This window comes from Lolium perenne, chromosome 5 (genome assembly GCF_019359855.2).
Source record: "Lolium perenne isolate Kyuss_39 chromosome 5, Kyuss_2.0, whole genome shotgun sequence".
Lineage (NCBI taxonomy): Eukaryota > Viridiplantae > Streptophyta > Magnoliopsida > Poales > Poaceae > Lolium > Lolium perenne.
The window spans coordinates 57,984,177-58,000,960 of NC_067248.2; the positions used below are offsets into that span (position 1 = coordinate 57,984,177).

Below are 16,784 nucleotides of genomic sequence, written 5' to 3' on the forward strand. Positions count from 1 at the left end.
AAAGGCATTTTTTGACCCGGTGCTTGATAGAATATTAGGTAAACCCAAATTATGAACTATAAGAAATATGTTTTTTTAGGGAAACCATAGGAAATATGTGGCATCCACTTTTCAGGCATCACATTAATCCACGTCATCTAAATTGGTACTATTTATCCGGTTGTTCGATGTGCCCGTAGGAGTAGAGTGTGCGTGCATGTGTTCATAGACGTGAGTGTATGTCCGTATTTGTGAGCGTCTGTGACTGTGTTTTGCAAAAAAAAAATGATACTATGATAATCAAAGAATTGAAGTAATATAATATATGGAATTATGTGTCAAGGTAATATACTGTGTAGTTTTAGATACGTAAGTAAAAAAGATGAACATATAGGCAGAGATTTTTGCGACTAATAGTATCAGCTAACTCCATCTAACTAGCAAGCATAACCATATGTGACCTCTGTTAGATGTATATATCTGTATATTGTAGTTTCCCCGTATGTTAGGGGGCTTTCTGCATATGTGCACCTGTACATGTACTATATATTGTAGCCTTTCGCCCCCTGGTAATACAACAAGCATATTTTCCTAACATGGTATCAGAGCAAATATTGATCCTTTTCCCCGGGCCGAAGTTGCTTGTTCAATCTCCCCGCGTCCGTCGCCCGATTACTCTGCTCCAAGCTGCCGGCCGATTCCGCCCGGCCTCGCCGCCTGCTCTCCGTCGCACTCCCGATTCAGCTCGGGACTCCGTCGCCTCCGTCCGCACGCACGTCTGCGCGTGGTGCGTGGATTCTCAGCTCCGGCCGATTCACCTGCCGATCGATTTCCGCCCGTGCACGGCCGCCCCCTGGCCGATCAGCTCCGGCCGATTCTCCCCAGCTCCGGCCGATTCAGTTTCCGCCCGTACGTGACTCCAGCTCCTGGCAGATCCGCCCGTGCGTGGCCGTCCCCTGGCAGCTCCGGCCGATTCAGTTTCTCCCCAGCTCTGGCCGATTTGCTCCGTCTGTGCGTGGCCGCCTCCAGCTCGGCCCGCTCGGCCTAGTTGAGTTCGATCTGTTCGATCGTTCCTCTGTCCTGACTTCGATCTGAAAAAAAAAAAAAGCAAAAAAAAAAAGCAAAAAAAAAAGCAAAAAAAAAAGGCAAAAAAAAAAAAAACTGATGTCTTCTTCCGCTGATCTCGCCCCTTCTTTGGGCCCACCTTCGGTAATTGGTCTTTGTCCGCTGTCTCCGTGTATGACGGCTAGCCATTCTTCGTCGCCGTTTGCGGCCTCTTCACGCGGCTCTGCCCGCGCTTCGCCGACTTTGTCTCCCTCGGCCTGCCGTTCTCCATCGACTTTTGCGGCCTCTTCACGCGGCTCTGCCCGCGCCTCGCCGACTTTGTCTACGTCGGCCCGCCGCTCTACATCAACTTTTGCGGCCTCTTCCCGCGGTTATGGCCGCGCTTCGTCGACTCCGTCTACGTCGGCCTGCCGCTCTACATCGACTTTCGCGGCCTCTTCACGTGGTTATGACCGCGCTTTGCCGACTCTGTCGTCATCGGCGTGTTTGCTCTCCGTCGTCCCCTTTGGTGGCCTCTGTGCGTGTGGGTGATAGCTCTTCTTCGGCACCTGCTTGTGCGTTGACCTCTCCAGTCGCGCCCCTCTCTGCGCATGAGATAGCGCAGCTTCACTGCCTGCTTGATGCTTGGGATTCCAGTTTACGCCAGCAGCCTCGTGGTCCGAGTCTCCGCCCTCGTCCTTATTGCACCTACTGTGGCAAGGTTGGCCACACTTCATTCACCTGCTGGACGCGGGATCCCAGTTTACGTCAGCAGTTCCAGGATCGTCAGCGGGCTGGCTCTTCAGGATCTTCTGCAGTTGCACTCTCTGATCATGACATTCTCAGGGGTCTTCGTGGTCTGCTCGCTACTCCAGACTCTTCCTCGCCGGGCGCTGCTGGTTCTGTGACTGGCGCTTCTGGCACTGCGCGACCACCACTTTCTACACAGTCAGGTACGTCCCCGTGGTATCTGGATTCTGGAGCTTCCTTTCATATGACCTCTGAGTCCTCTATTCTGTCTGCTCTTCGGTCTCTTATTTCTCCTGTCCGTGTTGTCACGGCTGATGGTACCTCTATTCCTGTTTCTAGTACAGGCACCCTTTCTACTCCCTCTTTCTCTGTCCCTGATGTTTCTCATGTTCCTCGCCTTCAGATGAACCTTTTCTCTGCTAGCCAGCTCACCGATTCTGGTTGTCGCGTCATTCTTGACGCTGAGTCTTGTGTGGTTCAGGATCGTCGCACACAGGCCCTGGTTGGAGCTGGCCCTCGTAGCCGTCAATCTCCGGGGCTTTGGGAGTTAGACTGGCTTTGTGTTCCTTCCGCTGCCACTTCATCTGCCAATTCTCCTCCGGTTGTTGCCTCTGTCACCGGCTCTTTTCAGCAGTGGCATCATCGTCTTGGTCACCTTTGTGACTCTCGCCTGTCGTCTTTGGTTCATCGTGGTCTTCTGGGGTCTGTTTCTGGAGATGGATCGTTACACTGTCAGGGTTGTAGGTTAGGCAAACAGATTCAGCTTCCCTATCCTACTAGTGTGTCTGTCACTCAGCGACCGTTTGATTTAGTCCATTCAGATGTTTGGGGTCCGGCTCCCTTCGCTTCGAAAGGGGGCCATCGATACTATATCTTATTCATTGATGATTTTTCACGGTACACCTGGGTGTTTTTCATGCACTCTCGCAGTGAGGTGCTCTCTATTTATCAGCGTTTTGCGGCCATGGTCCGCACTCAGTATTCCTCCCCCATCCGCGTGTTCCGTGCTGATTCTGCTGGTGAGTATATCTCTCAGCACCTTCGTGCTGTCCTTGCTGAGGAGGGCACCCTCGCTCAGTTTTCTTGTCCCGGCGCGCATGCTCAAAATGGCGTCGCCGAGCGTAAGCATCGTCATCTTCTTGAGACCACCCGTGCTATGATGATTGCCTCTTCTCTTCCGCCACATTTCTGGGCTGAGGCTGTCGCTACGTCAGCCCACCTCATTAACATTCAGCCTTCCGCTGCTCTACAGGGTGGCATTCCTCTCGAGCGTCTCTCTGGTGTTTCTCCAGACTACTCGACTCTCCGTTCTTTTGGTTGCGTCTGCTATGTCCTTCTGCCTCCTCGCGAACGCACCAAACTGACCGCTCAGTCTGTTGAGTGTGTTTTTCTCGGGTACAGTGATGAGCATAAGGGCTATCGCTGTTGGGACCCCGTTGGTCGTCGGATGCGCATCTCTCGTGACGTCACGTTTGATGAGACGCGTCCCTTCTATCCTCGCCCCACCTCGGGTACTTACCCGGTGGATGATATCTCTTTTCTTCTTTTTCCGGATGCACCCCCTGCTGTCCCTCCTCCCCTCCCTCCTACTTCTGATGCGCCCCCTTCGGCGTCATCCTCTCGTTCGTCTAGTCCACCTAGTACTCCTCGTTCTCCGGCTTCGGCTCCTTCCGATGTTGTCCCTTCTTCTTCTTCTTCTGATGACTTGTCTTCTGCAGATGAGCTTCCCCCTTCCCGACCTGTTCGTCAGCGTCGTGCTCTAGTTCGTTACTCTCCTAGTCAGTATGGTCTCTCTGTCGTTTCCGAGCCGACTTCTTATCGGGATGCCGAGCGTCATCCTGAATGGCAGCTTGCCATGGCTGAGGAGATCGCTGCGCTTGAGCGCACTGGCACTTGGGATCTTGTTTCTCCCCCTTCTGGTGTTCGTCCCATCACGTGTAAGTGGGTCTATAAAATTAAGACTCGCTCTGATGGATCTCTTGAGCGCTATAAAGCGCGTCTTGTGGCTCGTGGTTTTCAGCAGGAGCACGGTCGTGACTATGATGAGACTTTTGCCCCTGTGGCTCATATGACTACTGTGCGTACCCTTCTTGCTGTTGCTTCTGTTCGCCGCTGGTCTGTCTCTCAGCTTGATGTTCAGAATGCTTTTCTTAATGGCGAGTTGAGTGAGGAGGTTTACATGCAGCCTCCTCCTGGGTATTCTGTTCCCGATGGGATGGTTTGTCGTCTTCGACGTTCTCTCTATGGTCTCAAACAGGCCCCTCGTGCCTGGTTTGAGCGCTTCGCCTCTGTGGTGACTGCTGCTGGTTTCTCTCCTAGTCTTCATGATCCAGCACTTTTCGTTCACACTTCTCCTCGTGGACGTACTCTTCTTCTTCTCTATGTTGATGATATGATCATTACTGGTGATGATCCTGAGTATATTGCCTTCGTCAAGGCTCGTCTTCGGGATCAGTTTCTTATGACTGATCTTGGTCCTCTTCGCTATTTTCTCGGCATTGAGGTTTCATCCACTTCTGATGGCTTTTCTATCTCTCAGGAAAAGTACATTCAGGATCTTCTTGCTCGTGCTGCTCTTGGGGATGAGCGCACGGTTGATACTCCTATGGAGCTTAATGTTAAGCTTCGTCCTACTGATGGTGATCCTCTTCCTGATCCCACTCGTTATCGCCATCTTGTTGGGAGTCTTGTTTATCTTACTGTCACTCGTCCTGATATTTCTTATCCTGTTCATATTCTGAGTCAGTTTGTCTCAGCTCCTACCACTGTTCACTATAGTCATCTCCTCCGTGTTCTTCGTTACCTTCGTGGCACGATCACTCGTCGCCTTTTCTTTCCCCGTTCCAGTTCTCTCCAGCTCCAGTGCTATTCGGATGCTACGTGGGCGAGTGATCCTACGGATCGTCGTTCACTTTCTGCTTACTGTGTGTTTCTTGGTGGTTCGCTTGTTGCTTGGAAGACGAAGAAACAGGTTGCAGTTTCCCGTTCGAGTGTTGAGGCTGAGTTGCGGGCTATGGCTTTGTTGATTGCTGAGGTGACTTGGTTACGGTGGTTGCTTGCAGATTTTGGGGTCTCTGTTACGACACCCACTCCACTTTTGTCTGACAGTACAGGTGCTATCAGTATTGCACGTGATCCGGTCAAGCATGAGCTGACCAAGCATATTGGTGTTGATGCTTTTTACACACGTGCTCAGGTACAGGATGATGTTGTTGCGGTTCATTATGTGCCTTCAGATTTGCAGTTGGCGGATTTCTTTACGAAGGCACAGACTCGAGCGCAACATGATTTCTTACTCTCCAAACTCAGTGTTGTGGATCCACCATGAGTTTGAGGGGGGGTGTTAGATGTATATATCTGTATATTGTAGTTTCCCCGTATGTTAGGGGGCTTTCTGCATATGTGCACCTGTACATGTACTATATATTGTGGCCTTTGGCCCCCTGGTAATACAACAAGCATATTTTCCTAACAACCTCGACAACATATCTCGGCAAAATTAAATCCGAGCCAAGGCCAACATGTGTTCATTGTTGACATGTTAATCGACATTGTTTATGTGCGAAGACGTCAAGACTGGACAGGTATATGACAATTTTGGATTACAAATGTTGAATTTAGTACATGACAGCCAAAATGCATACAAGGCAAGATTTAAGTGTAATTTTTATTTCTTTATGTGTCAATGAGTAGAGGATAGAAATATTGAGATGTGTCAATGAGGAGAGTATACCTGTAAAGCCAGCTGTCAGTATACAAAGATGTACCACAAACAATTTTTGCCATAATTGTACCTAAACCAATCATAAGAGATAGAACAGCCTAGATGCACTTAAATGCATCACGATCAATATAACTTCATTTTTGGTAAAACATATTGCTAAATGAATCAAATGCTATTAACGATATTTACCGAACAAGTTATTTTCATAATATATATGGGTGGATATAGAATTAATTAGTTATTTTCATAATAATCAGTTGTGATGGTGTGATATGAGTATCTATGAAACCTACTCTCTTAGTGTTCTCGAAAAATTACATGAAAATATATATGTTGTCCTCTCATTTATAAGGGCCATTGTGCTAGTTTTACAAATAACTCCAAAACTAATCCGTTGCATTTTTCCTTTTTGTGCCACATTAGCCTAACCTACTTATGCAATAGGGGCTACGTGCAAAGTTTCTAGGCAAATGATCTCCTCCGCATGGACATGGGACCCATGTCCACGTGTCATCCACATCACCAGAATTTGGATAGCAAACCTGGTTTAGGATGAAATTGAGCCCAATTCACAAGTATATGGCAACGATTCTGCAAAATGCGAGTAGGAGGACTAAATCGAACCACTCAAGTGCGGGGACTGTTGTTGTATTTATAGCTCCTCTAACTAGGTATACCGTCTGTGTGTTATATATACCTCCAGGGACGGAGCCAGGAATTGGAGATAGGGGGGGCAGAAAGTAGAAGTATTAAAATCATAGGAAAAAATTGTCGCACATGACAGTAAATATTATAAGGTATACATCATCAAAATATGCCTCTTTTTCTATGATATGAGTAAAGCACTAAAGCTACAAATCTATGAAATTGAAATCGGTTTTACGAGCACCAAAATCGAAGTTCTAAATAATTTCTTCAACACTAAATCTGTTTGATATTTCCCTCTCTATATAGAGTTATAGACTATCACGCAATCGCGGAAGTGTTTAGACTAATCTTATTTCGGGAAACTGCACGAATGCACATAGATTATCGAGATGTATATCCGGAATTTTTTGTTAGAATTTTTTAGTAATTAGAAATATGTTTTTTGGGGGGAGGAGCATCCAGTTTCATAGCAGAAAAAACTTGCTGTGTTGCAACTCGGAAGAGTCTCTCTTGACTAGAAATATCAACTTGATATTTCCACAAGACTACAACACAGCCACAAGTAAGCATCCCAATTTTTCTAATTAATTTCCGAATTTTCCAAGCAATGGACAAACTAATCTAGTAGTGTTTGACGGTTGAGAGAAGGGCTAAAAAATAATTGGGAGCCTAAGACAGATCAAACCAGAAGTTTGGAAACGGGAGATCAGGAACAACCGTTTTCTTCCATCCGTCATCGCTCATGCTGCGGCCGGCCGGCTTGATGCGCCCCTTCTCATCAGTACTCAAAGTCTCAAATTGTCGATTGATAACCAGAATTTCTGTCTTCTGGATTGGAGCCCGCGGTGGCGGCCGGCAAGTCGGCAAGCGAGAAAACGCCCTAGTTGCATCAAACACGGGGCGCAGGGTAACAAAAAGCGAAACGATGATCTGATCCGATCGTGTGCCGTGCAAGCTGATTCCTTGACATGTCTTCCGACGGGCTTCTAACTCTAGTTTCTACAAGTGTGCTACGCTAGTCTGGGCCTGGATGTTGTCTCGTGCATGTTCTAATACAGTAGTAATTAACATGGGCTTAGGTGCTTAGAAACTGGGATTGGCCAATTGGGCCACCGGAGGTTGCTTTAGGCGCTTCACACACGGATAGGGGGGGCGGACGTAGAAGGATTTCTGAAATTTAACCATAATCGCTAATCGTTAGCACGGTAGGAGCGGATCGATAGGGGGGGTCTCGCCCCCGCTCGTCCAATAATGCTACAGATACGGACGGAAAGTTACAGAATCTACTTACGGAATGACGTGTATCAAATCAGAAGGATTACAACCCCTTGAATCACGGGAGGGAAAAAGTTTTCAACCAACCAACAACTTCCACCTATTCCCGTAAGTTTCATTCCGTAACAACAGTCGCCCGCTCGTCCCCCCTTCCCTCCGTCCCTGTATACCTCAATGTTTTGTTGATCTCCGAGTACTTGTACTTTGCAGAAACTAGTATTAGAGCAAGGGCCACATCCACTCCAAGAAATAATGTGAAAACCAGGTGCGACATCACGTACGGTAAAAAGCAAACGACTACTAGCTAGATCTACACGGTCCTCGACCGGACCGGCCGGCTGAACACAAAGCGCTCATGTCCCCATTTGGCACTGAAATGCCACATCACCTTCTTGCTGCCTACGTACCCCCTCCTGTATCTCTTCCGTCCTGTGCACAATACATAACCGTTGGATTCTTTATGAGCAAGAAGTACAAAAAAAAATCGCATTGTGGATGGATTGGAACTTTTGTAGGAGGCTGTCCAATACCTACTCGGCTACTCCTGATTTTTGGAAGTAAAAGTTGGACTGCGCTCACAGGACAGGATCGCAGGCACGTTGAATCCCCCCGCTTTTGGCATGTTGAATCGCCCCACTTTTGAAAAGCTTCGATCGTACTTACTAGTGTATACATTTTCTTACTGACGCTTGAGCCAAAACATTATTTTAATAAAAGTTCTGTCCGGCTTGGTCATAGATAAATAAATAAATCCCGATTGAAATTGCTCCAAATTTCTGCTTAATCATCTTTTTTTCGACAAGACGAAAATTAATATCGCAAAGATACCAATTACACATATTCTCTACAACAACGCAATGCACTAATAACAATACAGATGCACAAAACTAAAAAGAAAGAAACATTACGGAAAAGAAAATCTCACTATAGTGATCTATTTCTTATAGTAGTGAACCAAATACCACCAATATATCATCTTCTCCAAAAGCGACGCCCCTAAGAAAGGTAGTGCACAAACGTCGCCATCGTTCCAATCATAGATCATAGGTTTTCAGCTGGGAGAAAGTCTGCGCTCACAAAACAATTCCTTCAACAAGATCACTGCCATGCACAACCAATTAAAGCTAGACCTTGGATTTTCACCCTGCAAGTTTAGACTCCGAATTTCTCTTGTATTGTCACCCCCACTTGCCGATGCCGCTGCTCCAAGCCGCGAATCACCAGGCCAAAACCTCATCGCCATCAGACTCGATCCACCATTACTAGTAGTCCTCAAATCTCGGCTTTCATTCAATTCTCCACGACTGACTTCACCATGGGAGTAGGACATGTCACATGATGGCAACATACCACAAATTAAGCTTCGCATCGCTCCCTCAGAAACCAAATAGTCAGAAAAAACATAGTTGTGTGCGGCCGAATACCATCCGATTCGGCAATCTCTAGGCATGCCGTCCATTGAACTCGACACTCTGGCTATATCAATGAAGACATACCTCAGGAGATCTTCATTATAGCGTAAGAGTAATCCTAGGACCGCCTCGTTTATTCAAGCCGTACCAGCAGACCCACACCACCCACCGTCAACCTGCAAGGTCTGTCGCACCGAGCCCTACCAGTGGGCTAGGCCTGCAACGAGGAAGGGTGACGGCATAGCAGGGTCAACCCCCACCAGATCCGGCCCTACCACACAATGAAGAGGGCCAGTGGCGACGCGAGAGGCACCTAGATCGAGATCTAGTGTTTCCACCGCCACCCGGCCTGGCCCTGCACCTCCACCGCCGGTCACGGCGCCACTGGGAGAGGACCTCCGCCACCACCCCGACAATCTCCGCCCCAGCAGCCATGGTGGCCATCCCCGGCAACCACCATCATGAGACCACCTTCAATAGTTGGGCCCGCTGCCGCTGTGGCGAGGGCCGGTGGTAGCGTGAAGAGCAGGTGGTGGGGAGCTCTAGGGTATCGCCCTAGGTGTCGTAGGCGGCACCAGATCTTCCATCCAAAAAAAAATATCAATCCCATTCCCAACATCATCGCATTGACACATATCCAATTTTTTCACCACCTTACAAGGGCCAGTAACTTTTTGAATCGTCGTTTTCTTCCTCTCACAGGTCCCATGGATGGATGGTGTTCTTGTCCCAAAACCCACAGCCAACCCAAAAGCCTTCCTCTCTTTATCTCTCTCCCTCTGACATATAACCGCAGGAGGAGCAGGGAGCCTTCTTTTTCGCTCCCTTGTACTAGTACTTTCTTTTTTATCTTCTTGATTCTTCGTCGCAGACTCGCAGCATTGGACTCCAAACCACATTCTCCCCATCAATTTGTTTCTGCAAGATCAAATCCCACAATAGAGCTAGCGTCCTCTCCCACGCTTCTCGTCCAACCACCCCCGAAGCCTCCATAAACCCGCGAGGCCAACCTCAAAACCCTAAGCACCGGGGGCTCCGAGGCCGACGACAACAAGCCCGCGGCGGAACTCCAAGCTCCCTCCACCCCGGCCGGAAGCAGCATCGGCGCTTGGCCGTGCCCAGCCTGGGCTTCGCCGTCTACATCCAACTGGAAGGTTCATCCGTGGATTCGCTTCCCTCTTGCATATCACCTTGCTTTCCCGTTGATTTTCCGCCCCATTTCTGACGACTTTGAGCCCGGTTTCCCTTCGATCTTGTTCATCCTCCCAGCTTTTGAGCTACCTAGCTTTCCGTCGGGGCTGGGCCGGGATCGTTCCGATCGACAAGGCGCTGTTGTAGTTGCTGATTCCACGCCGCTGTATCAAGGTACGTTAGCCTCGACGCGTGCATGCTATTTGACTCGGGTTGATGATCTTCAGGCCCATTTCTGACGATTTTGAGCCCTCTCGTCTTCGATCTGCAGTGCTCTTCACTCACAGCGTTGGAGCAAATTATCCGTCGGGGATCACCTGTACAAGGCGCCCTTGCCCCTTGGATTTGCTGCTTCCGTGTCTTTGCAGGTTCGTAGCAATGTACCTTTGCCTTCTACGTATGACGACGAGGTTTGTCTGGTTGTGCGAACGATCTGAGATTGTTTCATCGCTACGGATCTTTGGCTGCAGGACGGCATAGGAGGGCAAGGCTGTTGTTTTCAGTTCGCTACAGCTACCACTCCTAAGGTGCGTGCAGGGAATCGGATTTTGACTTGTGGGTGCTTGAATTGGTTGGATAATTTCGATAACCTTCTTCTCCGTTGCCAAGAGCGTGTGTCCCTGCGCAATTCGTTAATTTGGAGGCTCGTGTCTGGTTAATTTGGATGGAGGACGTTCTTCTCCATTGCCAAGAAGAGCGTGCGTCCCTGCCAAGGGTAGTTCTTCATTTTAGTGCTTTGCGTTGATCACATTACGAAGCATCAGGATTTTTATTATTGGATCAAGTATCATCAGGGTTGTACCGCACAGATTAACCTTAGTTTGTGTATACCGGCTTGTTCTTTGCTTCTAAACGCTGTGCTGCATGATCATGGTGCAACTAGATACTAGGTTACTTAATCTGCCTTTATCGAAAAAAAGGTTACTTAATCTGCATATATTTAGAGTCCCTTGTCCATTCAACTGCTTTGATGGGAAGTCCTTTGATGAGGTTCTGTTCTGAGCATTAGTTGCTCTCTTTGTGATTCACTAGTAAGCATCCAGTTGCTTGAATTATCTATAGGAAGTATGGGACAACGTGGGCTTAGCCCAGTGGTTGGGGTCGCAGTGGCGCACCCTAACGACCGGAGTTCGATTCCTGTCAGGGACGAATTTCGGAATTGTCACGCCATGTCCCGCTTCTACTATATCAAAAAATGTCTAGTTCCTCCTAGACACGGTTTCAATATAGGAAGTATGGCTTTATAGGCTTTTGGTCCAGGATTATTTGAAGATTTCGACACTGAATTCACTCTATAACATGAGCTTTATCATCGAAAATGTGTTGAATTTAATTTTGACGATGTTCTTCACCATTACAACAGTTGCACTTGCATGCTGAATTATGTATTTCAGAAGGTTGTGTCTTGGTAATTTCGAGGATGTTCTTCACCATTACAACAATTGCTCTTGCCTGCTTAATTATCTATTCAGAAGGTTGTGTTTGCTTAATTTCGAGGATGTTTGTTCCCATTATGAAGCGCACTCCTGCTCCTTATGTTAGAGGCCTGTGCTGATCACACATTAGAAATGGCAGGGTTGTGCCATGACAGATTTGTTAAACGATAGACATAGAAGTTGTTATACGGTTTGTAAAATATCGGTGAGTTATAAACCGATCTGTAGATTTTCCTTGTAGATCAAGACTTGTAACAAACCTGATGTATATCCGAGCGTTTGCTCCCCTATATTAACACGCAGGCTGCCTGAGGCAAAGGGCAAGCTTCAAACCAATCTAATCTCGTTTACTTTTATGGTATCAAAGCCTAACCTCGACACATCCATGGCGAGCTCATCTCTCTCCCCCGCTACCAACCCTCTGTCCAACACCCAAGTCACCGAGAAGCTTACCAAGGGCAGCCATCTCCTCTGGAAGGCTCAAGTGCTCTCGGCCGTTCGCGGGGCGCAGCTCGAAGGGTACCTCGATGGTACAAAGAAGGCTCCATCAACGGAGGTCGATGTCGAAAAGGACGGCAAGACCGAGAAGGTGGCCAACCCTCTGTATGGGCTCTGGCTCGCCCAAGACCAGCAGCTGCTGAGTTTCCTCCTCTCGACGCTGTCTCGGGAGGTCCTCTCGCAGGTGATTTCCTACACCAGCGCTGCAGGGCTATGGAGTGCGGTTGAGGCCATGTTTGCCTCGCATACACGCGCCCAGACTGTGAACAGCCGCATCGCCCTTGCAAACATGCAGAAGGGGAACATGCGGGTCGCCGAATACGTCGGCAAGATCAAGGCCCTCGCCGATGAGATGGCATCGGCTGGGAAGAAGCTGGACGAGGAGGACATCGTATCCTACATCCTCGCCGGCCTGGACTCCGAGTACAACCCAATCGTCTCCGCCATGTGCTCACGAGTTGAACCTGTCTCCGTGGGCGAGCTCTACGGGCAGCTTCTGAACTTCGAGACCCGCATGGACCTGCTCCACGGTGGTGGTGGCGGGTCGCAGTCCTCCGTCAACGCAGCTACTCGCGGGGGTCGCGGAGGCCCTACATACCGCGGCGGACGTGGTGGAGGCCAAGGCCGCGGCAACGGCAGCGGTTACCGCGGTGGACGCGGCAACAGCGGCGGGAACGGCAACAACACCTTCGGCAACGGCAACAGCCGCCAAGGCGGCAACGGCGGCGGTGGAGGCTACTTCAACGGCAGCGGCGGTGGCTACGGCCACTCCAACAACAACAACAAGCCTTGCTGCCAACTATGCGGGAAGGCTGGGCACACCGCGCTCAAGTGTTGGGAACGTTTCAACGTCAACTTCACTGGCGTGGAAGACAAAAGTGCTGGGTCGGCCTCCACTTCCTACGGCGTCGATACTAACTGGTATCTCGACTCCGGCGCCACCGACCACATCACCGGAGACCTCAACAAGCTGACGATCCGCGACCGCTACAACGGCAACGAACAGGTCCACACTGCCAGTGGAACAGGTATGGACATCGACCATGTTGGTTATTCATCCATTCACACCCCTAGCCGTGATCTACATCTCAGAAATATACTGCATGTTCCCGTAGCTAGCAAGAATCTCCTTTCAGCTAGTCGTCTTGCTTTTGATAATAATGCCTATCTTGAACTTCATCCACATTTTTTCTCTATAAAGGATCAGGAATCGAAGAAGGTTCTTCTTCAAGGCAGATGTAGGAACGGACTTTACCCTGTCCTACCCTCTTCGTCCAACTCAAGCAGGAGCGTCTACAGTGCCATCAAGCCCTCTTCGGAACGGTGGCATTATCGATTAGGTCATCCTTCGTCGACCATAGTTAAACAAGTCATTAGCCAGAATAATCTCCCTTGTTCGAGTGAGTCAAATAAATTGTCCGTGTGTGATGCATGCCAAAAAGGCAAGAGTCATCAGCTTCCCTACCCAAAGTCTTTTAGTGAATCTAGTGCTCCTTTAGAGCTTGTGTTTTCCGATGTTTGGGGTCCTGCTGTCGAGTCTGTTGGACGCAAGAAATATTATGTCAGTTTTATCGATGATTACACCAAGTTTACCTGGATTTATTTGTTGAAATATAAGTCCGAGGTTTTCCAAAAATTTCAAGAATTTCAAACTCTTGTGGAACGACAATTTGATAGAAAAATACTTGCCATGCAAACCGATTGGGGTGGCGAGTATGAAAAATTAAACTCCTTTTTTACAAAGGTTGGCATATCACACCATGTTTCTTGTCCCTATGCTCATCAACAAAATGGCTCCGCGGAGCGCAAACATCGCCACATCGTAGAAGTAGGCTTGTCCCTTCTCGCACATGCATCCATGCCATTGAAATTTTGGGATGAAGCATTCATTGCCGCTACATACTTAATCAATCGTCTTCCAAGCAAAGTTATCAATCTTGAAACTCCACTAGAACGCTTGTTTCATGTAAAGCCGGATTATTCATCTTTACGCACTTTTGGGTGTGCGTGTTGGCCAAATGTTCGACCATACAATTCCCACAAACTTCAGTTTCGCTCCAAGCAATGCGCCTTTCTTGGCTATAGCAACCTCCACAAAGGGTTTAAGTGTCTTGATATACCCAATGGCCGCATCTATATCTCCCGCGATGTTGTTTTTGATGAAGCTATTTTTCCTTTTTCAGCCTTACATAATAATGCTGGTGCACGACTGCGTGCGGAAATTCTTTTGCTCCCTTCCCATCTTTTAAATCCTACTGATCATGGGGGTGAATGCGTTGATAATCAGCAGGTTAATTGTCCTGAAAATCCTGCTACTAACCGTGGCCAAAGTGTGCAGAACTCGTGTGATTTTATGCCACAGATACAGCCGAGAACTGGCGCTGGACATGCAGCTACAGCGTCCGGACGCCAAAGCGAACATGTGCGCACAGCGCAGCTGGTACCTGATCAGCCGACAACGAGTCCAGGCAGGGCTACGTCGGCGTCTACGTCGGACGACCACGACCAGTCGACAGCGAGTCCAGGAGGGACCCCGTCGGCTTCTGATTCGAGCCCGTCCTCCCGCAACGTGTCGCGAACACCAGATGACGGCTCGATGTCTTCACCAGTGGCAGGAGACGCTGGTGCATCTGATGATGTGGCTTCGTCAGCTTCTCCTGGCACAGACTCGTCTGGTTCGCCGGGATCCTCCGCATCTGAGGAAAGTGTGGCTCAGCCTGAACCGCAGGCTCGACGAGTCCACACTAGGTCGCAAAGCGGGATCTTCCAACCCAAAATCTTTACGGATGGAAGGGTTAGGTATGGCAATTTCACTTCTACCGGTGAACCACAAAATCTGCATGAGGCCTTTGGAAACAAAAATTGGAAAGAGGCTATGAATAGTGAGTATGATGCACTTATTAAAAATGAAACTTGGCATTTAGTACCTTTGGAAAAAGGGAGGAACATTATAGATTGTAAGTGGGTGTATAAAATTAAGAGAAAAGCTGACGGCACCATAGATAGGTATAAGGCTAGATTGGTAGCAAAGGGTTTTAAGCAAAGATACGGGATAGATTATGAGGATACCTTTAGTCCAGTTGTTAAAGCTGCTACTATCAGACTGGTATTGTCTATTGCTGTTTCCAGGGGTTGGAACTTGCGCCAATTGGATGTACAGAATGCGTTTCTTCATGGCGTTCTCGAGGAAGAAGTCTATATGCGGCAACCTCCAGGCTTTGAAGACAAGGCCAAGCCGCATCATGTTTGTCGTTTGGACAAAGCCCTATATGGATTGAAACAGGCGCCAAGGGCGTGGTATTCGAGATTGAGCACCAAGTTGCAAGACCTCGGTTTTAGGCCATCCAAAGGAGATACGTCGTTGTTCTTTTATAGAAGAGGAAAGATAATTATTTTCATGTTAATTTATGTTGATGACATAATTATTGCAAGCTCCTCGCAGGAAGCTACTCTAGCATTACTCAAGAATCTGAAGTCGGAATTTGCTCTCAAGGATTTAGGAGATCTACACTATTTCTTGGGAATAGAAGTGAAGAAAACTTGTGATGGTATACTTCTCACCCAAGAAAAATACACTTCAGATGTGCTAAGGCGTGTAGGTATGACAGGTTGCAAATCATCCAGCACTCCTCTTTCCACAACCGAAAAATTGTCATTGCATGAAGGTGAACTGTTGGGGCCCGAAGATTCTACTCATTATCGTAGTGTGGTGGGAGCACTACAGTATTTGACTCTTACTAGACCTGATATATCTTTCTCAGTAAATAAAGTTTGTCAGTTTTTACATGCTCCAACTACATTGCATTGGACAGCTGTGAAAAGGATACTAAGGTATTTGAAAGGGAGTATGGATGTTGGGCTAAATATATGCAGATCTCAGTCAACACTTGTTAGTGCTTTTTCTGATGCTGACTGGGCAGGTTGCCCGGATGATAGAAGATCAACAGGTGGTTTTGCTGTTTTCTTTGGTTCAAATTTGGTTTCATGGAATGCAAAGAAACAAGCCACCGTATCACGCTCTAGCACCGAAGCAGAGTACAAGTCATTGGCAAATGCTACGGCTGAGGTAATGTGGGTAGAATCAATTCTTGATGAACTTGGAATTCAGAGACCACAAGTGTCATGTTTATGGTGTGATAATATTGGAGCGACATACCTCTCAGCCAATCCAGTGTTCCATGCGAGAACAAAGCATATTGAGATTGATTTTCATTTTGTGAGAGAACGTGTTTCTCGAAGGCTGCTAGACATACGATATATCTCCACTAATGATCAAGTGGCGGATGGCTTTACGAAGCCCTTGCAACTTCGACAACTTCAAGCATTTAGAAGCAACCTCAACTTAGACAAGTTTCGGTTGAGGGAGGATGTTAAACGATAGACATAGAAGTTGTTATACGGTTTGTAAAATATTGGTGAGTTATAAACCGATCTGTAGATTTTCCTTGTAGATCAAGACTTGTAACAAACCTGATGTATATCCGAGCGTTTGCTCCCCTATATTAACACGCAGGCTGCCTGAGGCAAAGGGCAAGCTTCAAACCAATCTAATCTCGTTTACTTTTAAGATTAAGCTTAATATGTGCATAGCAATTTCTGTTTTGATTCTATAGCATGGATAGGGCTCAATTGCTTACTCTGTTTCTAACGATTACTTGATATATTTGTGAACTCACTAGTATATTTCCAGATCCAACTTCCATAGTTGTTTTGAGGAAGTTCGGCCTTATATGGTTTTGCTCCATGGCTTCTGTGTTTCACACCGGCTCATACTCTTACTAATTAGTGCGCTTTTACCTTTTCTTTTCCACGACGGATGAAATAGTT

At 47.8% G+C, this 16,784-nt stretch overlaps 1 non-coding gene across 1 annotated transcript; it reads left to right on the plus strand.

The window, feature by feature from the left end:
- The first annotated feature begins 12,327 nt into the window (after positions 1–12,327).
- Positions 12,328–12,466, plus strand: LOC127304998 (small nucleolar RNA Z247). The gene has a single exon (XR_007853662.1). It is a non-coding gene; the product is annotated as a small nucleolar RNA Z247 (small nucleolar RNA).
- Positions 12,467–16,784: the final 4,318 nt, after the last annotated feature.